This window comes from Salmo salar, chromosome 11 (assembly GCF_965601325.2).
Source record: "Salmo salar chromosome 11, fSalSal1, whole genome shotgun sequence".
NCBI classification, from domain to species: domain Eukaryota; kingdom Metazoa; phylum Chordata; class Actinopteri; order Salmoniformes; family Salmonidae; genus Salmo; species Salmo salar.
Genome location: NC_138301.1, coordinates 110,820,393 through 110,840,776, shown reverse-complemented (window position 1 = coordinate 110,840,776; position 20,384 = coordinate 110,820,393). Strand labels below are relative to the sequence as shown.

The following is a 20,384-nucleotide window of genomic DNA, read 5'->3' as shown; positions in this document are numbered from 1 at the left end:
CTGCACCAATGTGTGGGAGGAAACACAGTACACCTGGCGACCGTGAATGTACACTAGAAAGCGGTACATTTCCGCGTGCCGCGTAGGCCGCCCATTGTGATTCGCTTGTGGGCGTGCTGGTAGCATATAGCAACATGTTCGACGTGCGTCAAGAATTCAGCATAGCAAGTTTGTATGAAGGTCTGGTTATTAAATGGGTACATAGTTAAATAGTAATATCCTCTAAAATGCTCTGGTGACAAACACATTTTGCAGCCCTGTTTCCAATTGGCCACATGGCTGGGAGAACCTATTCAAGTAAGTAAATACATTTCGAAAATGTAAAAAAACAAACAATGCATTATTAGCTAACTAGCTACAGTGCAGGCTAACTCAAATGAACTGCTCGTTGGCTAGCTAGCTACCTAGCAAACGTCACATACTGTATAGATAGCTAGCTAAGTGAATGAAATATCACCACCTGTATTTATCACTGTAAAAAACAAACTTCAAATGCATTTGTAGGTAGCTTACTAACAGCCATGGAGGGTGAAAGGATAGCAGCCCCAACTGTCAGTGAGAGAGGAGGCTATTCTGGATAGGGCAGGTACTTTTATGTAGTTCCTGTCCCTAAAAGTGAGGATGGCGATAATATTACCTTAATATTCAGTGCGGTGTAATTTGACTATAATGAAGTCTGTTTCTTGTGAGGTTTTCTGTCCTCAGATAGAGGTCCCAATGAAGAGCAGTGGTTCTCAGTCCCGGGGACTCAAAGGGGTGCACATTTTTGTTTTTGCCTTAGCACTGCACAGCTGATTCAAATGATCAACTCATCGTCAAGCTTCTAGTGGTATTTATGTATTCATTTGTGATGCTATCCTTGATATGATCCTGTTATTGTCACATGCTACACATGTACATATGTGTGCCCATGCATCTATCTATCCAATGTTATCATGATTTGTTATCAGGGATATTATACTTTAGTAATCCACAATGACCTGGTGATGTAAAAGTCTAATAATTACATTGTCTTCCATATTCCTACAGATACCTTGTAGCTGGAGATTCCTTCAAAATGATTGCCTACAGTTACCGTGTAGGGCACTGCAAGGTTGGGTGACCAGGGCCATCTGGGACTGCCTCCTGTAGGAATTCAGGTGTGTGAAGGCTACCTGTGTTCTGCATAACTTCATGAGGATGGACACGAGGACCAGGAGGGGATCTGCAGCTCGCCGCCGTGTGCCAGAGGAGAAGTCTGCAGGATGCTTCAAGGATGGGGTCCAACAATGCAGCAAGAGAAGCAATCCGTGTGCGGGAGATCTTCACCTCCTACTTCTTTGAAGAGGGAGTTGTTCCCTGGCAACACCATAGACTACACTACGCACAACCAAAGGCTCTTTTAATAGCCATTCACATTGCAATAAGAGTATTTTACCATTTACTTAGCTATGTCAACTGCAGTTATTCAATTCCCAGTTTCTGTCCCTGTGATTTCCACTTCTCAGGTGAGGGTACTGTTTAGGTAAGGGTGTGCTGTCTGTACAAAAACAAAAACAGGCTATTTTAAGTCACCCATATTGAAAAAGAATTATTAGACACCCTATAACCCACATCAGGGTTCCAAGATGGCATAGCAGTCAGACGTCCTTTGTCCTCGTCTTGTCCCGTGTGTGTGTGTGTGTGTGTGTGTGTGTGTGTATGTATGTGTATATATATATATATATATATATATATATTTCCTTCACATATCTTTTTATATATATTTTTTTTTTAAACTCAACTTCAAAACATTTCTGAACATTACACGCCAATGTAAAAACATACATGAAGTCCTATGAGTGCCATCTGATGAAGAGCATCAAAGGTTAGTGATTAATTTTAGCTGTATTTCTGTTTTTTGTGACGCTGCTTGGAAAATGGCTGTGTGGTTTTTCTTGTCTAGGTGCTGTCCTAACATAATCTAATACTATGCTTTCGCCGTAAAGCCTTTTTGAAATCGGACACTGGTTGGATTAACGAGAAGATTATCTTTAAAATGGTGTATAATACTTGTATGTGTGAGAAATTTGAATTATGAGTTGGCTGTTGGCGAGGTGGGACGCTACCGTCCCACATACCCTAGAGAAGTTAAGTTGTCCATTGCTGTTCTGGTTAGTGGTTATTGGTTTATTTCACTGTAGAGCCTCTAGCCCTGCTCATTATACCTTATCCAACCTTTCAGTTCCACCACCCACACATGCGATGATATCACCTGGTTTCAATGATGTGTCTAGAGACAATATCTCTCTCATCATCACTCAATGCCTGGGTTTACCTCCACTGTATTCACATCCTACCATACCTTTTGTACATTATACCTTGAAGCAATTTTATCGCCCCCAGAAACCTGCTCCTTTTACTCTCTGTTCCGGACGTCCTAGACAACCAATTCTCATAGCTTTTAGCCGCACCCTTATCCTACTCCTCCTCTGGCGATGTAGAGGTGAATCCAGGCCCTGCAGTGCCTAGCTCCACTCCTATTCCCCAGGCACTCTCTTTTGATGATTCTGTAACCGTAATAGCCTTGGTTTCATGCATGTTAACATTAGAAGCCTCCTCCCTAAGTTTGTTTTATTCACTGCTTTAGCACACTCTGCCAACCCGGATGTCCTAGCCGTGTCTGAATCCTGGCTTAGGAAGACCACCAAAAACTCTGAAATCTCCATCACAACTACAACATTTTCAGACAAGATAGAACGGCCAAAGGGGGCGGTGTTGCAATCTACTGCAGTGATAGCCTGCAGAGTTCTGTCCTACTATCCAGGTTTGTACCCAAACAATTTGAACATCTACTTTTAAAAATCCACCTCTCTAAAAACAAGTCTCTCACCGTTGCCGCCTACTATAGACCACCCTCTGCCCACAGCTGTGCTCTGGACACCATATGTGAACTGATTACCCCCCATCTATCTTCAGAGCTCGTGCTGCTAGGTGACCTAAACTGGGACATGCTTAACACCCCAGCCATCCTACAATCTAAGCTTGATGCCATCAATCTCACACAAATTATTAATGAACCTACCAGGTACCACCCCAAAGCCGTAAACACGGGCACCCTCATAGATATCATCCTAACCAACTTGCCCTCTAAATACACCTCTGCTGTTTTCAACCAAGATCTCAGCGATCACTGCCTCATTGCCTGCATCCGTAATGGGCCAGCGGTCAAACGACCTCCACTCATCACTTTCAAACGCTCCCTGAAACACTTCAGCGAGCAGGCCTTTCTAATCGGCCTTATTTTTTTTAAATGCCTTCCACACCATCTTAAATAAGCATGCCCCATTAAAAAAATGTAGAACCAGGAACAGATATAGCCCTTGGTTCCCTCCAGTCCTGACTGCCCTTAACCAACACAAAAACATCCTGTGGCGTTCTGCATTAGCATCGAACAGCCCCCGTGATATGCAACTTTTCAGGGAAGTTAGAAACCAATATACACAGGCAGTTAGAAAAGCCATGGCTAGCTTTTTCAAGCAGAAATTTGCTTCCTGCAACACAAACTCAAAGTTCTGGGACACTGTAAAGTCCATGGAGAATAAGAGCACCTACTCCCCGCTGCCCACTGCACTGAGGGTAGGAAACTCTGTCACCACCGATAAATCCACTATAAATGAGAATTTCAATAAGCATTTTGTCTACGGCTGGCCATGCTTTCTACCTGGCTACCCCTACCCTGGTCAACAGCACTGCACCCCCCACAGCAACTCGCCCAAGCCTTCCCCATTTCTCCTTCTCCCAAATCCAGTCTGCTGATGTTCTGAAAGAGCTGCAAAATCTGGACCCCTACAAATCAGCCGACTAGACAATCTGGTCCCTTTCTTGCTAAAATTATCTGCCGAAATTGTTGCAACCCCTATTACTAGCCTGTTCAACCTCTCTTTCGTGTCGTCTGAGATCCCCAAACAGCAGCTGCGGTCATCCCCCTCTTCAAAGAGGGGGACACTCTTGACCCAAACTGCTACAGACCTATATCTATCCTACCCTGCCTTTCTAAGGTCTTCGAAAGCCAAGTCAACAAACAGATTACCGACCATTTCGAATCCCACCGCACGTTCTCCGCTATGCAATCTGGTTTCAGAGCTGGTCATGGGTGCACCTCAGCCACGCTCAAGGTCCTAAACGATATCTTAACCGCCATCGATAAGAAACAATACTGTGCAGCCGTATTCATTGACCTGGCCAAGGCTTTCGACTCTGTCAATCACCACATCCTCATCGGCAGACTCAATAGCCTTGGTTTCTCAAATGACTGCCTCGCCTGGTTCACCAACTACTTCTCTGATAGAGTTCAGTGTGTCAAATCGGAGGGCCTGTTGTCCGGACCTCTGGCAGTCTCTATGGGGGTGCCACAGGGTTCAATTCTTGGGCCAACTCTCTTCTCTGTATACATCAATGATGTTGCTCTTGCTGCTGGTGAGTCTCTGATCCACCTCTACGCAAACGACACCATTCTGTATACTTCTGGCCCTTCTTTGGACACTGTGTTAACCTCTATGGGCGTCCCACCTACTCAACAGCCAGTGTAATCCCGTGGCGCGTTATTAAAATACCTCAAATGCAAAAACTTCAATTTTTCAAACATATGACTATTTTACAGCATTTTAAAGACAAGACTCTCGTTAATCTAACCACACTGTCCGATTTCAAAAAGGCTTTACAACGAAAGCTAAACATTAGATTGTCAGCAGAGTACCCAGTCAGAAATAATCAGACACCCATTTTTCAAGCTAGCATATAATGTCACATAAACCCAAACCACAGCTAAATGCAGCACTAACCTTTGATGATCTTCATCAGATGACAACCCTAGGACATTATGTTATACAATACATGCATGTTTTGTTCAATCAAGTTCATATTTATATCAAAAACCAGCTTTTTACATTAGCATGTGACTAGCATTCCCACCGAACACTGCCGGTGAATTTACTAAATTACTCACGATAAACGTTCACAAAAAACATAACAATTATTTTAAGAATTATAGATACAGAACTCCTCTATGCACTCGATATGTCCGATTTTAAAATAGCTTTTCGGTGAAAGCACATTTTGCAATATTCTCAGTAGATAGCCCGGCATCAGAGGGCTAGCTATTTTGACACCCAGCAAGTTTAGCCTTCACCAAACTCCGATTTACTATTAGAAAAGTTTGATTACCTTTGGTGTTTTTCGTCAGAATGCACTCCCAGGACTGCTACTTCAATAACAAATGTTGGTTTGGTCCCAAATAATCCATTGTTATATCCAAACAGCGGCGTTTTGTTCGTGCGTTCAAGACACTATCCGAAAGGGTAAATAAGGGTGGCGAGCATGGCGCATTTCGTGACAAAAAAATTCTAAATATTCCATTACCGTACTTCGAAGCATGTCAACCGCTGTTTAAAATCAATTTTTATGCCATTTTTCTCGTAAAAAAGCGATACTATTCCGACCGGGAAAGCCTGTATACGTACAAAGAGAGAGAAAATAAATACATCTCGTGCCCTCGTGCACGAGCGTGAGTCTCAGAGTACTCTGACCAGCCACTATCCAAACGCGATAATGTGTTTCAGCCAGAGGCTGCCTCGATATCATTCAGCTTTTTCCCGGGTTCTGAGAGCCTATGGGAGCCGTAGGAAATGTTACGGCAAAGATCCTCAGTCTTCAATAAAAAGAGCCAAGATGAACAACTTGTCAGAGAGGGCGCTTCCTGTTTGGAATCTTCTCAGGTTTTTGCCTGCCATATGAGTTCTGTTATACTCACAGACACCATTCAAACAGTTTTAGAAACTTTAGGGTTTTTTCTATCCAAAGCCAATAATTATATGCATATTCTAGTTACTGGGCAGGAGTAGTAACCAGATTAAATCGGGTACGTTTTTTATCCGGCCGTGTCAATACTGCCCCCTAGCCCTAACAGGTTAACAACCCTCCAGACGAGCTTCAATGCCATACAACTCTCCTTCCATGGCCTCCAACTGTTCTTAAATACAAGTAAAACTAAATGCATGCTCTTCAACCGACCGCTGCCTGCACCTGCCCGCCCGTCCAGCATCACTACTCTGGGCGGATCTGACTTAGAATATGTGGACAACTACAAATACCTAGGTGTCTGGTTAGACTGTAAACTCTCCTTCCAGACTCACATCAAACATCTCCAATCCAAAGTTACATCTAGAATTAGGTTCCTATTTCACAACAAAGCATCCTTCACGCATGCTGCCAAACATACCATCGTAAAACTGACCATCCTACCGATCCTCGACTTCGGAGATGTCATTTACAAAATTGCCTCCAATACCCTACTCAATGAACTGGATGCAGTTTATCACAGTGCCATCCGTTTTGTCACCAAAGCCCCATATACTACCCACCACTGCGACCTCTCGTTGGCTGGCCCTCGCTTCATACTCGTCGCCAAACCCACTGGCTCCAGGTCATCTACAAGACCCTGCTAGGTAAAGTCCCCCCTTATCTCAGCTCGCTGGTCACCATAGCAGCACCCACCTGTAGCACGCGCTCCAGCAGGTATATCTCACTGGTCACCCCCAAAGCCAATTCCTCCTTTGGCCGCCTCTCCTTCCAGTTCTCTGCTACCAATGACTGGAACAAACTACAAAAATCTCTGAATCTGGAAACACTTATCTCCCTCACTAGCTTTAAGCACCAGCTGTCAGAGCAGCTCACAGATTACTGCACCTGTACATAGCCCATCTATAATTTAGCCCAAATAACTACCTCTTCCCCTACTGTATTTATTTATTTTGCTCCTTTGCACCCCATTATTTCTACTTTGCACTTTCTTCCACTGCAACTCTACCATTCGTGTTTTACTTGCTATATTGTATGTACTTCGCCACCATGGCCTTTTTTCGCCTTTACCTCCCTTATATCTCCTCATTTGCTCACATTGTATATACACTTATTTTTCTACTGTATTATTGACTGTATACTTGTTTTACTCCATGTGTAACTCTGTTGTTGTATGTGTCAAACTGCTTTGCTTTATCTTGGCCAGGTCACAATTGTAAATGAGAACTTGTTCTCAACTTGCCAACCTGGTTAAATAAAGGTAAAATAAAAAAATCTACACATGTATCAATCTGATTGATGGATTGTGTTGTGCAGTAAGCAGGCTCAGGTGTATAACTGTGGCTCCTTCCACCTTCAAAGAATGGGCAAAAGAGCCAACCATGGAGAATAGCAAGACACTTCACTATTTCTATAACTATGCTATATTGTTTGTCCTCGTGTTCATTCATGGTTTTCAGCACAAAGTACTCTGCAGCCACTTAGTGTGGACACCAGGTGAGGCCACACACACAGATTCCTGTTGAACACTGTCCCTTTAACTAACTTAATTTCTCAATAAGTCTCTCTCCTTCACTTCCTCCCTCTTCTCCCTAAATCCTCTAGGTTATATCAGCTGGGTCGGTAAACCCCTCACGCATCTGAACTGGCTACATAGAGGGCACAGCATGATAAGAGGAGAGGCAACTTGGTAAGGTCAACAGGAAGTATTATTAAAGAGATGCTTTACATTGAAATACAGAGTTAATGATCCAAGGTCAGTTTGCATTTCACCTCCTGATTATTATGACTTACAATGTTAGAATAAAAAATAAAAACACAAGGCATAAACATGCTCTCTACATCTGCAGATGTTTTGATGTGAGAGGATGCCAACCCCCAGTCCCACCATCGCCACCTCACCCGCTTTTAAGATGACCTTCGGGCCGACTAGACACATGTAATTGTGATGAACTGAGAGAATATTTGGGTTGCACTGTGATTCATTAATCATAGGAGCAGGGAAGGCAGCATATGTTCTTACCTCTTTCCCTTTCTGTCTTTTACACCTCTTCCTCTGTTTTTATAATGCATAACAGATGTGCATTGAAGTACAGTTTGAACTTGTATTGATAACCCTTGGATAATGAACTGCTTTCAATAAAGCGTTTCACATTATCTACTGGTTGAAATTAAGTCTCTCATTTGATGAAATACTCCACCTATCCTGTGTTTATCAGATCAATGCAGATGAAGGGCATTAGATATTGAGATGAACCGGTTTTAGACTATTTACATGATGCATAGGAAGTGTAGTGTACTGTTTTGTAAATTATATTTCTGTATGTGTATATATGAATTACAAATCAGACTTTAACTAGTTAAATCCTGTTTCTAGTCAATTAGTTACAATGTGTAACCATTGATGTCGCAGGACCAAGATTGGTAAACACTGGTGAAGTGTATAATTGTAATACATACATGCAGACACAGCATAATACAAAGACTGGAATGTGATATTCCTGGTATTGGATTATCTCAAAAGACATTCATACCTGAACTGCACCTTTATTTGCCAAGGTAGAGTACATGATCAGTGACTATATTAAATTTACAGGCTACAATGTGGGGATCTCATGCATGGTAATAACTACATGTATATACAACTTGCATCCTTGGCACAAAGTTATTATATTCTACTCAATCCATAGGCGTCATTAATGTCATCCAGACTGTTTTGAAGTTGATACAACTGGCTATGATAGGCTCCTGAGTGGCGCAGTGGTCTAAGACACTGCATCCCAGTGCAAGAGGCGTCACCGCAGAACCTGGTTCGAATCCATCACATCTGGCCTTGATTGGAAGTCCCATAGGGCGGCCCAGCGTCGCAGGGGTAGGCCCTCATTGTAAATAATATTTTTTTCTTAACGGACTTGCCTAGTTAAAAAAATATATAATTCGGTTCTGAACTAATATGTATACCAAACGTTTGGGTCCATACACAGATCGGCTAGATGGCTAGCTACACATCCATAGGCATGCAGGTATTTTTTTATCCTCGGCAAATAGCAAGGCAAGCTTACAAAATTGTACATTAAATTTGCAGTAAATGCTTTAGCTAGTTAGATTCTTTACATCCACTGTTTCACAAGACGACAGCCTGGTTTGCTGGTTGTTTCAGGAGTCTCTAAAACATTAAACAACCACAATTACAATTTCATACTCATGTCACAACACCCATAAAGCTAGCCAGCTAGCTGGCTAATGTTAGCTAGTCAGCTAGCTTGCTAAATCGCGATTTTCGTAAATTAACTTTATGATTAAAAAAATATGCAAACTCGTTTGTCTCTAGATTAACATATTCCTGTCAACTGTACATTTTTTTTGCATGATTCGTTATGACGTTATAATCACTTACATTTGCTTCCATCCTAGTATTTTTGTCAGCCATCTTTGTTGAAGAAAGTCTCCAGCCTTGGGTCGTATAGCGTCAAATTCGTCATGGGAACCACTCGATATGATTGGTCATCGCCCAGCGGTCGCCGTTGTAAAAAGTTAAACTTTTTCACCGCCTCTCTCGCCACCTTCGTACCGCCCAAAGGTCCCCGATTGAAATGAAAGGGAAGCGGTGTTCCACCGCGCGGCAACCTGTTCTAGTGTATCATGCCCGAGTCTGCCCCAGATCGTTCCCTTAGAGACGATGAAAATAATTAACAAGATGTTCTTGATCTGATTGAGGAGTAAGTAGGCTATATGTAAATTGTGATATCGTTATGAAATATTTAAGGCATATGATAAGGCAAATTTGGATTATTTGAAAATAATTACTTTTTGTTGATAAAAAGTTGATAACGTATTGTCGAAAGCACGAAGGCAATATGATTTACTGTGTCGATAGGGGAGTAGGCTAATGTACAATAATAACGTCATTTGATGTGCTAGTATTATTTATTTAATTATTTAATTGTAAATTAAAATATACACGTGGTGCTATAGTATACAGTACCCATCAAATGTTTGGACACACCTTCTCATTCCAGGGTTTTTCTTAATTTTTACTCTTTTCTACATTGTAGAATAATAGTGAAGACATCAAAACTATGAAATGGCACATATGGAATCATGTAGTAACCAAAAATGTGTTAAACAAATCAAAATATATTTATATTTAAGATTCTTCAAAGTAGCCACCCTTTGCCTTGATGACAGCTTTGCACCCTCTTGGCATTCTCTCAACCAGCTTCATGAGGTAGTCACCTGGAATGCACTTCAATTAGCAGGTGTGCCTTGTAAAAAGTTATTTTGTGGAATTTCTTTCCTTAATGCGTTTGAGCCAATCAGTTGTGTTGTGACAAGGTAGGGTTGTTATACAGAAGATAGCCCTATTTGGTAAAAGACCAAGTCCATATTATGGCAAGAACAGCTCAAATAAGTAAAGAGAAATGACAGTTCATTACTTTAAGACATGAAGGTCAGTCATTCTGAAAAATGTTGTGCGATCAAGCGCTATGACCATCAAGCACTATGATGAAACTGGCTCTCATGAGGACTGCCACAGGAAAGGAAGACCCAGAGTTACCTCTGCTGCAGAGGATAAGTTCATTAGAGTTAACTGCACCTTAGATTGCATCCCAAATAAATGCTTCACATAGTTCAAGTAACAGACACATCTCAACATCAACTGTTTAGAGGAGACTGTGTGAATCAGGCCTTTATGGACAAATTGCTGCAAAGAAACCACTACTAAAGGACACATAATAATAAGAGACTTGCTTGGGCCAAGAAACATGAGCAATGGACATTAGACCGTTGGAAATCTCTCCCCTGGTCTAATGAATCCAAATTTGAGATTTTTAATTCCAACCGCCATGTCTTTGTGAGATGCAGAATAGGTGAATGGATGATCTCCGCATGTGTGGTTCCCACGGTGAAGCATGGAGGAGGAGGTGTGATGGTGTTTTGCTGGTGACACTGTCTGTGATTTACTTAGAATTCAAGGCACACTTAACCAGCATGGCTACCACAGCATTCTGCAGCGATATGCCATCCCATCTGGTTTGCACTTAGTGGGACTGTCATTTGTTTTTCAAAAGGACAACGACCCAATTCACCTCCAGGCTGTGTAAGGGCTATTTGACCAAGAAGGAGAGTGATGGAGTGCTGCATCAGATGACCTGGCCTCCATAATCACCGAACATCAACCCAATTGAGATGGTTTGGGATGAGTTGGTCCGCAGAGTAAAGGAAATGTAGCCAACAAGTGCTCAGCATATGTGGGAACTCCTTCAAGACTGTTGGAAAAGCATTCCAGGCGAAGGTGGTTGAGAGAATGCCAACTAAACACCCCACTCTGACCATTTTACTCATCCTAGCAGAGCTGTTTAGGCTGTTTTCATGTTATCCAAAGCGTTGGTGACTGTAATTGTGCTTTTTTTCCTATGTTTACTGACAACTGCCATATTCAATGGGTGTTGAGCGTTCGTAAATTTATCAGTTATTCTGCACACTCAGACGAGAGTGCTTTGAAATCGGAGTACATAGACAGAATGAATTTACGATCGCACCCGAAATGGTTACTTGCATAAGTTCATAGACACAAGTGATAATTTTAACCAATGAAAAGACAGAATGACAACAAGGGTATAATACATTTTCTTTGTGGAGTAGTTCAGATTAATAAGCAGGAGTACTTTTTACATTATCTAGATACGTTTATTTTCCCTTAGGAAGTCAGCTGTGGTTGTATTCAGTGGAAGAGATTTAACACAAGACTGTGGAATTAATATAATAGTAATATTATATTTTGTTGTTAAATAAGGTTAATAATGGTAGACTTAAGTCAACAGGACAGGGAAATATGACATCTGTAGGTGATCCAGGATTATTGAGGGTATCGAGATAAATTTAAGTAGCTATGTAATAAGACAATGAGACATTTAGTACTCCCCTGCACTGCTGAGACCTTGATGGGTTGGATGTAGGAGGAGAGCATAAGCAAGGAAGAGAAGATAAAAGTGACATAGAAGAATTAGATAACGGTTAGTGAGTGACGACCAGCATAGTTAAATTATAAACAGGTGAGGACAGAAATGACACTGGGAGAGACAGAAAAGACCTAAGAATAGAAGATAGAATGATCATTTAGTTAGGTTCGTTTAGATAGTCCCTCCATGTATTAATATCCTATCAGCTCCATTGGCATGTATTTTAGTTTTGATTTTAAGTTTATGTTTGGTAAATTCTATAAGGAGAGATATTACTATTTACACAGACAAGCACATAGGCATTTAAAACCACACAAAGCAGCACAGATACATCTTAAGACACTTGATAGAGAATTGTGACAGGGTAGCTAAGGATGAATGCCCCAGGGAGAATTGGACATGTGGAAAATGAAAGAGGGCAATCCTACAAGAGAAGGGCTGACATAAGGATAAATTACTAACCTTACCAAAGACACTGTTTAGTAATGCAGCAAAATTGATACATGGCTTGAGCCATGTATAAAAAAGGGGGAGTATGGTAGAGCAGGCGATAGAACAGGATAGGATGCTACTAGAACAAAAACATTTTTGTAGAATTTCCATTCCAACATTTGGAAATGGACTTATTGAACTATTCCGAATTAAGGGGAAGAAGGGGTGTTTAACAAGAATAGAGAAGTATAGCAAATGGGTAGAAGCGTTCCCAACTTACTTGGTGGACATGATAAGGTAGCTAAAATATTAAGTCAAGATATGATCCCTAGAGTTGGTTTACTAGGAGCCATCTTTTTAAATGATGGATGACAGTTTAGCTAATTAGGTAGAGCCTATAGAATGCCAGAGTTAGAGAGACCAGAACAGGTAGACATAGAAGTTGAAGAAATACTAGCAGAGCACATGAGAAGACTGTTTGTTAACCAAACCCGTATGTCCAAGATTTTGTGTCCAACAGGTGAATTACAGGAGAAGGTGATTCACTCAATCCAACTAGGAGACTGGGTGTGGATCCAGTCCCTGAGGAGAAAAGACTGGAAGCAGTCCCGTTGGGAAGGCCCATACCAGGTTCTGTTAACCACTGCCTTTGCCATTAGAAAAGCTGAGAGAGTCACTTGGGTCCACGTTACCCACTGCAAGAAGGTATGTACACATATGAGCACTGATGATCACACACAGAGTTAGGAGAAGAACCGAGAACCAACAAGGTCCGGGGGTTACCTCCTTAACGAAGATTTCCTATCCCGACCGTTCATCACTGTGTGTGCTCCTAGAGGTGTGAGTATGGGGTGGTACCAAGCAGAGAGACTAAGGGCAGGAGAGGGTTGACGGTTTTTGGGAAGAGTAGAAACTCTGAGCTGCATCATAGTCTAATCTTTCTGATATATTCAGATCCACCACCTACGGGTACTAATCATACGATACCGTTGTCATTGAGAAGAAGTAGAAGATAAACTATATAATACACTGATGAGTGACTTACAGAATAAGGAGTCAAAGAAGAACAAGATGTAGAATTTTAGGTAAGCATTAAACATTTTCCTGGGGAAGCAGACAGCTGTACAGGAATTGGGGTTGGCCAGATTGAAGTACTTAGCCAAACCACCTCGGTTCACCTTAACTCCTGATGAGCACCAGTGTTATAGATACAAGAAGGGCACCGAGAAATAAGATGATTTTAATGGCTGGAAAGGTAATCGTTAATGTGACTGACTTAGGTTTGAAAGCACAGGAGAAAATGTGTAACCTCATAGCACCTATAACTGATGAAGGGTGGGCTAGTACCAGCAAAGGACGCATACGACAGAAATGACCACAAAGGGTGGTTAGGAACTTGCGCCCTGGGGTTATTGGTCCAACCAGTTCGAATTAGTTATCAGAGACCAGTTATAGGAGGCTAAAGAAGGCACAGGAGGAGTTTTGACCAGGATGGAAATAGCTTTGTCTAGATGGATGCTATTGGCATCCTCAGGGAAGTTCCAGATGAATACAAAGTTATGAATCAAATATGTGAAGGCTTTAACACTACATTATTTTGGTAGTTGACAATAAATAAAAATGTGGGTTGAATTAATGACATCTTTTATAATCAACAGAGATTCATGAATGAAACCGGGGATGCAGTAAAGAGGTTCTCTGACCAATTATCCGCCACCTCCCTCATGACCTGGAAAAATAGACTGACTCTCGATAGGTTACGGGCAAAGAGGGCGGTGTAAGTAGAATGATTAGGTTCATTACTGTACGTACATTTCTGATAACACAGCTCATGTTTGGGAAATGGAAAAGTGTTGCAAGAACTGTATTATGGGCTGCTTTCACCTGTATGAGTGTGTTTGGGTTGTGTGGTTGTTGTTTGGTCCCGTGTGCGAGAGGTTTAATCACCAGAACTCTAGAGAGATGGACAACGGAGCAGATGGTGAGCTACGGACCGAGTCAAAGTTCAGACCAATGAGACAAGTACCTACTGCCGAGCAAGGTGGAGGATTCATTCAAATATGAGGAGCACATGTTAGATGAGACCATCTTTTGGGATGCATGAATTAGTTTGAATTTGTGTGAAATTTCTGAATCCAATAAAAATAGATGTGTTATAATGTATGTGAAATATCTAGCAAAACGGGTGGATTGTAATGGAAATGATATGATTTTAAGCCCTATTGAGACTTGACAAGCTATCTGCTGAGATGAAGGGTGAAGCAGGGGTAGACGAGGGAAATTGGATGAATTTCTTTTTTGGCAAGTACACATCTATGGTGGTTACTGGAATTCTGACCCTAGTACTTGTGTTCCTATTATTGATATGTTGTGCTGCCTGTATAATCCCTTGCATAAGAAAGTCTCTTACAGAAGTTGTCAGAGCAAACCGGAATGATGCCTTTGATGGAACTGACCCCGGAGAACACTAAATCCAGCTCTGGGCCAAAGATGGATCTGTCAGAGGATGATCCTTGTTTTACTGTTGAGGAAGTGGTTGAATAAAGCGTATGCACAATAAATTCATATGTATTGAATGTAGTGGCAGGTGGATGAGAAGGTTTTAAGTTCTGGGACAAAGTGTCTGTCCCACACATGTTAGGTGTAGCCACAGTCGCAAAAAGGTTTTCTTTTTATACGTGTTGAATAATATGTTCTGAATTTGTCGTGTATACTATTTGTCTTTCCTTATGTGAAGGTTTGAAGTTCCTGGATGACTGATAGTCAACCTAGTACAAGTGAGGTGTAGACGGAAGGATGTAAGGGTTTATAAGGAAATATATAATAATTGAAATGGAGATATACAAATTGTGTTGAGTGACACCCTAGGGGGTGTCAAAAGGGGGACTCTTAAATTTCCCTGAAATTTCTTATTAGAGTATGTTCACACCCCAAGGGGTGTGAAAAGGGGGATTGTTAGGGTTGAACTGGCTATTTGTATGCATAACCTTTATAATATACTGGGGAAGCTATGCTACAATATTAAGTATATGAACTGCGGATAAATCAACTGCTGAAGACAGGAAGAACGACACCCGGCAACAGGAAGTGCGTCACGACGCTGGGACCAGCCTGCGCGCCGACGATAGGAGGAGCAAGTTTAAACCACGCTCCTCCTCCCTCTGACAGGCCAGCATTCAGCGGGAACTATCTCTGTCAGAGTATAAAAGACAACAATAGAATGTGACGCTCTCTTCTCTGTTTGCCCTGCGAGGTGTCACAGAGAGACCGTATACGAACGACATATTTACCATACACGTGTTTGCATTAATTAAAGTACAGCTAAATCAGAAGTTACTATGTGCTGACTATTTTGTTCTGATACCAGAAACGAATAAGACGCAACTTTAACATTAGATAGCTAACATTAGGCTATAGCTAGCCAAGCAAATGGCTCTTTCTGTAAATGGCTCTTTCTCCTTTTGATCAAAAAATAAAGTTTACGTTCAAACGGCTCTCCTTTGAAATAGTGACCTGTGACGTACGCCTAGTTTCCTGAAACGGGTCACAAATATCTAATCCTAGCTACCAATGCTCTAGCATTAATTTATTGAGGCAAGCAGATCAGCGATATCAAGGTGATACCCAAGCATATGCCATGTGTATATGTGACACACAAATATGTATGCTCATATTTTTTATGTTTTATTTTGTTTGTTATTTTATGGAGCCATCCCTTGTATCATTTTCTAGGCCTCACAGGCATTTACATTGAATGTATGTATATGATTATTGCTGCTAGGGAGAGCTGTGCAGTCAATGGAGTGTGTTAGTGAGATCTTGGAGGTTTCTTCTTCAATCTTGGAGAATGCCTTCTACTGAAAACGAACGTTTCTCCATCTCACCATTATACCCTATTAATTCAGGTATGTAATGTGCAAAAGTGCAATATGACTCAACATATTGAGGTAACATGTTTAACTACATAGTCCATGAGTTTGGTGATGTTTGAAGGCAATTGAAGGGAGTTTTAACAGTGAAAAACTGGTTGGTATTTTCCCCATTGTAAGTAATGAAGGTTGACTAGGTTGCTAATGGTTTACATGTAAGAGAAGGGATTAAGATGGCGTCCAAACTTTCTGTCCTTTTTTTTAACCACGCTTTAGATCCAATTGGTTTTATTTTCTATGAACAAAGGCTCAGTTTACTTGAGGTAATATATGTAAATATGTGATGTCACGATAAAATGTGTTTGTGTTAATATTTGTACAAAAATAGCATTTAAAAGTTCTCTAGCCTGATGCTAACCACATTTAGCTTGGCAAAACGCTAGTTAGCTCTAGGCTAATTGGTTTCAATCAATGTTAGCGTACATTTTAGTGGTTAATAATGTAATGGTTGTAGCATTGTTTCTCATAGGCCTCCAGTAATTTTATATTTTTTTTCAAAATTGACACAGTTAGTTTTATACATAATGTGAATGTGTAGATGTATGGTGACTCCAGTTTTGGATGAGCGGACCAACGAGACTGCCATGGGCAAGTCCCTTGACGGATACCACTGCGGTTGCATCGATGTGGATGGGGGGGTGCTCCCTCTGCTGTTTCCTGAAGTCCACGACCATCTCCTTTGTTTTGTTGATGTTGAGTGAGAGGTTATTTTCCTGGCACCACACTCCCAGAGACCTCACCTCCTCCCTGTAGGCTGTCTCGTCATTGTCTACTACTGTTCTGTCGTCTGCAAACTTGATGATTGACTTGGAGGCGTGCTTAGCCATGGAGTCATGGGTGAACAGAGAGTACAGGAGGGCTGAGCACACACTCTTGTGGGGCCCTAGTGTTGAGGATCAGCGAAGTGGAGATGTTTCCTACCTTCACCACCTGGGGGCGGCACGTCAGAAAGTCCAGGACCCAGTTGCACAGGGCGGGGTTCAGACCCAGGGCCTCGAGCTTAATGATGAGCTTGGAGGGTACTATGGTGTTGAATGCTGAGCTATAATCAATGAACATCATTCTTACATAGGCATTCCTCTTGTCCAGATGGGATAGGGTAGTTTGCAGTGTGATGGTGATTGCATCGTCAGTGGATCTATTGGAGGTGGTAAGCAAATTGAAGTGGGTCTAGGGTGACAGATAAGGTAGAGGTGATATGATCCTTGACTAGTCTTTCAAAGCACTTCATGATGACAGAAGTGAGTGCTACGGGGCGATAGTCATTTAGTTCAGTTACCTTTGCACAGGAACAATGGTGGCCATCTTGAAGCATTTGGGGACAGCTGACAGATAAGGAGAGATTGAATATTCTGTAAATACACAAGCCAGCTGGTCTGCGCATGCTCTGAGGACGTGGCTAGGGATGCCGTCTGTGCCGGCAGCCTTGCAAGGGTTAACACTCTTAAAATGTCTTACTCACGTCAGCCACGGAGAAGGAGAGCCCACAGTCCTTGGTAGCAGGCCGCGTCGGTGGCACTGTTATTCTCAAAGCGGGCAAAGAAAGTGTTTAGCTTGTCCGGAAGCAAGACCTCAGTGTCCGCGACGTGGCTTGTTTTCCTTTTGTAGTCTGGTTGGACTACAAAAGCAGTTAGTCCGGTTTCTAGTTAGTGTTGTGTCTTTGGCATCATTAAACTGAAGACGTATTTTTATCAAAAATTCTCTGTAATTATTATTACGTGATTAAACTAACTTAATCGTGTAACTGTAATTAACTAGGAAGTCGGGGCACCAAGGAAAATATTCAGATTACAAAGTTATAATTTTCCTAATATAACTTTCAGATATTTTAATATCTGATCAATTAGTCTTCCAATTAATGAATTATTCTTTACCTCACGTTAGTCTCATTCCAAACGTTGTAAATTGTTGGTTATCTGCACAAACCCAGTCTTCACTATGAGTCATCCATACATCAATTGTCTTAAATCATTCATTTACTAACTAAATAGTCACAGAAATGCACACAAACAAACAGTAGATATAGTTACAAGGAAATGATAGCGGAGTTTCCCTAGTGGGATAAACCGGTATCCCGGCTTGGTGGACAAAAGGGAAGAGGGGGTCGACTGAGATGAGACACTACAAAGTTGATAATTATAACAATTGAAATGCTAATTCTTTGCACATGAACGCTCACTCATTCAGGAATAATTGCAATCAATATATATATTTACGCTCAGTGTGTCCTCGTGATTGTTGGAAAGTTTGTTTCTGTTGGAGAGTTTGTCCGCCCTCTATCTCTCTGCCGTGGTTTGAATGGATAGTTCAGAGTAACATTCAGCAATGTTGTTATAGAATAGATGTTTCGGCGGTTGTCGGTCTTCGCGTTCAATGATACCGAATTCCTAGCTGCAGACTAGTAATTAGTATCAAAGATTTGTTCTTATTCTGTGGGTTTGATAGTCTCAGAGTTTTACCACGTGATATGGTTAAGAATTCAGCAATGGCTCAAACCTTAGCCCTCTCATAATTGAGGTAAGCTTGATCTCTACTCAAACCATAGCCCTCTCGTAATTGAGAGAAGCATGGTCTCTACTCAAACCTTAGCCCTCTCGTAATTGAGAGAACCATGGTCTGAAGATAAATTCCTAAGGTGGGGTTTATATTCGGAAGAGCAGAAAGGGGCGGTCCCATGACGCCAGATTAATGTCTGCGCTCATGGGGCGGGCCCATGACTTAGTTAAACTCCAAAGGGAATTGGAGTTTCCTTCATTAAATAGTTTAAAATCACATTATATAATTTCACATAGTTTCATCTTTACTCATTCATTTTATACAGCAATTAGATGCAAGCCTCACAACTGAGACTCTTGTATAAACTCTCTCTCCAGGAACTTCACCGACCATTTATACATTCTCCAGAACATGAATATTGTTCAGTTCTCAAGTTCTGTGAGGTGGGAGAAGTTCCTTTGTTCTCTCTATGAAAACTCACTCTCTCTCTATACTGTCTGGCCATGAGGAAGAATCTCCTCCAGGAATTTATGACCTGCCTAACAGCAGCCTGGGTGCAGGAGAGAGAGAGAGGGGGGGATGGTGCAGAGAGAGGGGAATGGTGCTCGCAGTTCCCAAAGAGGGCAACGTCATGACATTAGGGTAGGTTTTAATAGTCACAGTGGGTACAACATCTATACCGTATCATTATATACGTCAATATTATTCTTGGAAGCTACCCAGAACATATACCAGTCCGCGTAATCAAACCAATCTTAAAGCGTGGATTCCGATTGGTCAGACCAGCGTTGAATAGTCCTTAGCACGGGTACTACCTGTTTGAGTTTCTGCCTATAGGAAGGGAGGAGCAAAATTGATTTATGGTCAGATTTGCCGAAAGGAGGGCGGGGGAGAGCCTTGTAGGCATCCCGGATGCAGTTTGCATAAAGTTTCCAGTTTGCATAAAGTCCAATGAAGTTCTTTGAGGTCCGTCGTGGTATCAGCTTGAGGAGGGATATACAAGGCCGTGACAATAACCAAAGAAAATTATCTTGGGAGATAATATTCTAGGTCAGGTGAACAAAAGGACTTGAGTTCCTGTTGGGGCTAGGGGGCAGTATTTTCACGGCCGGATGAAAAACGTACCCAATGTAAACAGGTTACTACTCTGGCCCAGAAAATAGAATATGCATAGTATTAGTAGATTTGGATAGAAAACACTCTGAAGTTTCTAAAATAGTTTGAATGGTGTCTGTCTGTGAGTATAACAGAACTCATATGGCAGGCAAAAAACCTGAGAAAAATTGAATCAGGAAGTGGGAGAAATTAGAAATGTAGTTTTTGTTTTGAATCCCTTGAAAAACTACAGTGACATAGGATTTACATTGCACCTCCTAACTCTTCCATTGGCTGTCAAAAATCTTTAGGAACTGGTTTTAACCGTCACCTGTTACCGGGCAGAAAATTGTGGCTCAGTCAATCACTGGCCAGTCTGAGGAGAGGTGTCTTGTGACGCGCGTGCACGTGACTTCGTTGTTTTTTATTTTTCTTCTGGGATGAATACCTATTGCCCGGTTGTAAAATTATCGCAATTTTACGTAAAAAAATACCCTAAAGGATTGATTGTAAACATTGTTTGACGTGTTTCTACAAACGGTAATGGAACTTTGAACATTTCGTCTATGGATTTGCGTCCACGCCACATGGCATTGTAAAGTGTTCTGGATGGGTCAACAAAACGGACGTATTTGAACATAAATGATGGACT

At 41.6% G+C, this 20,384-nt stretch overlaps 2 long non-coding RNA genes across 3 annotated transcripts; one reads left to right on the top strand and one right to left on the bottom strand.

The window, feature by feature from the left end:
- Positions 1–124: 124 nt before the first annotated feature.
- LOC123725200 (uncharacterized) lies at positions 125–7,974 on the top strand. 2 transcript variants are annotated; one of them, XR_014379468.1, is made up of 5 exons: positions 125–297; positions 505–586; positions 676–829; positions 1,030–7,507; positions 7,668–7,974. It is a non-coding gene; the product is annotated as an uncharacterized LOC123725200 (long non-coding RNA). The 2 variants fall into 2 exon arrangements; XR_006757693.2 differs by having other exon boundaries at positions 505–829.
- Positions 7,975–8,348: 374 nt separating this feature from the next.
- Positions 8,349–9,350, bottom strand: LOC123725199 (uncharacterized). The gene is made up of 2 exons (XR_006757692.2): positions 9,215–9,350; positions 8,349–8,983 (listed from the first exon to the last, which is right to left on the bottom strand). It is a non-coding gene; the product is annotated as an uncharacterized LOC123725199 (long non-coding RNA).
- Positions 9,351–20,384: the final 11,034 nt, after the last annotated feature.